The 2,245-nt window shown below is 40.9% G+C and overlaps 1 non-coding gene across 1 annotated transcript; it reads left to right on the top strand.

Annotated features, from left to right (window-relative positions):
* The first annotated feature begins 420 nt into the window (after positions 1 to 420).
* On the top strand, positions 421 to 527 carry LOC112472531. Its single transcript, XR_003043637.1, has one exon. It is a non-coding gene; the product is annotated as a U6 spliceosomal RNA (small nuclear RNA).
* The last annotated feature ends 1,718 nt before the right edge of the window (positions 528 to 2,245 follow it).

Raw genomic sequence — 2,245 nt, 5'->3', positions numbered from 1 at the left:
TAGGTAATTTCTCGTTGGATATATTTTCATCCCAGTACTTCTACTGACATGGTAGAGACTCCCCTCCTATATTTGCTTATTTACAGTAAACTTAAATGTAAATGTAACAGGAAATTAGAATGAGAACCTTTCTAACTCAGTTTGAGTGAAGCAATAATCAGACCATCAAAGCAAGAGTGAGACAACCCCCCTCACACACACCACCACCATAAGCAGATTTACAAGTGAAATGGACCTGAGAAATTGTTCCACAGCCCTTGATTCCTTTAATCAGTTAAAAACTACATAAAGAGTTTAGAGAGTGGGCGGGAGTTGGATTGGTGAAGAGAATACTTTGGAGAAGCCAGAGGCTCTGACCCACCCTCCACCTTGGATGAGAGGTGAAAACTTCTAACCACAGCTTAGAGACTACCACTCAGATTGCTCACTTTGGCAGCAGGTATACTAATATTGGAATGATACAGAAAAGGTTAGCATGGCCCCTGCACAAGGATGACATGCAAATTTGTGAAACGTTTCATACTTTTTTTTTTTTTTGCGTCGGTTGCACTGGTGCTGCCACTGTTCCTCTCTAGTTGGTAGAGAGAATCTGGGTATGCACTGTAAAAAAGGCTACCTCTCAGAGAATGGTGTGCCCTAAATTTGGAGACACAGAGTACCAGTGCCTGACTCACACTTGAGAAAGCTCAAAATGGTTCTGCACAGGGGCCTGGTTCCCACCTAGGAAATCTAGACTGTGAGAGAAAGTGCTAACAACCACTTAAGGAGGTAGGAGAGGGCAGATCTTATTACCCATTCCCAGAGTTTTGTGGGCAAAGAATGTGCATTCTCAAGAACCAATGGCTTAGGTTGTATTGGGTCTTACCCGCTAATGCCATCTGCAGTGGACTGAGGTCTTTTGCAGAAAGAAGCTGAGGTAGATATCCCTGGGTTGCCCAGGGGTCGATAAAAGAATATAACAAAATTTCACCTGCTCAGGTATAAGGACTTGTATGAGAGAAAGGCCTAGCAGAGGTATTGGCAGTATGAACTATCAGCCTCAGGTAGAGAGAATGAAGCCAATGAACCTGGTCGATTGCTTGCCTTACCTCTCTTTATGTACCCCACTCACCTCTGACCCTGGTGGGGTCCAAAACTGCAATTCACCTGGTAAGTATAAAGATAATAGAGCAGAAGAACCATACTGAAGACTTCCATCCTGAGGCTGGCCCAGGCTGGAGGAGAGGAGTCCAAAGTTTTGATAATTAAACAAGATTGGACATTCTAGTTACTGAATTGAAACTATTTTTACCAAAAATGACTGGAGGGCTTTTTATTTTCTGAGAGTACTAGAAAGGAAATGCCTGCCTAAGTCGTCATTTAGACTGGCAAAGTATGATTTTCAAAAGATAAATACACAACTCTCGTAGATGCTAGAATACACATGTCAAAATTTATTTAACTCATTGTTGAGAGAGCCAAAAAGGATGTTAATGCTGGTCCAATGAGCATTTGAGAAACTGAATATTTGTGGGGACTGAATGAGGATAGAATATTGGAAGACTCAGAGATTAGAAACTAAAATAGCTAAACTCCTACAGAGCAAGAAAACCATAACCTTTGGGTATTTTTTTATGTGACAGAAATTATTTGCATCTCTCCTGGACAAAACTCTAAAAGTTAACATGCAACATCACCAAGTGTGAGTCATAATCAACAGTAATGAATGGCATATTCCCCTAGAAAATTAAGTAATCTTTGGGTGGGCTTGTGAGACAATACTCTAGTATGACACAGAGAGAACATATAGCCATCCTCTTGCCTTAGTTTCGGATTTTTAGTAATTTTTCTTGACCAGGGGAAATTAGCTCTTTCATACCCCTGGTCAGTTTTAGATGACTATGGGAAACAAAGATAAGGTTATATTTTGATCATGATCTGTGAGATACAGTTGTTCAACATGCTAGATGTATATTTTCAGGCCTGATAAGGTAGCTCATGACTTCTTCTCCTGACCAGAATATAAGAGATCTGGTGATCTAATTCATCATCAGTGCACAAGACTCAGATGGCTGAGCTTGAGGAAAGAAAAAGAAGAGTTGAGATGAATAATCAGGGAACCACTAGAAGGCAAGAGCCTGGAAAAGGCTGATCTCCAAACACAGTGTTTACGATGGTCTCTGGGGATAGAAGTAGGTACAGTTTTGGAGAAGGCAAAAAGACCAAAGACCAAATTTGGCTTATCGTTCAACTTCTGTAGCTAGCA

This window comes from Pteropus alecto, unplaced genomic scaffold, assembly GCF_000325575.1.
Source record: "Pteropus alecto unplaced genomic scaffold, ASM32557v1 scaffold76, whole genome shotgun sequence".
Taxonomy (NCBI): domain Eukaryota; kingdom Metazoa; phylum Chordata; class Mammalia; order Chiroptera; family Pteropodidae; genus Pteropus; species Pteropus alecto.
The sequence above is the reverse complement of the archived record's forward strand: the minus strand, read 5'-3'. Positions and strand labels throughout refer to the sequence as shown.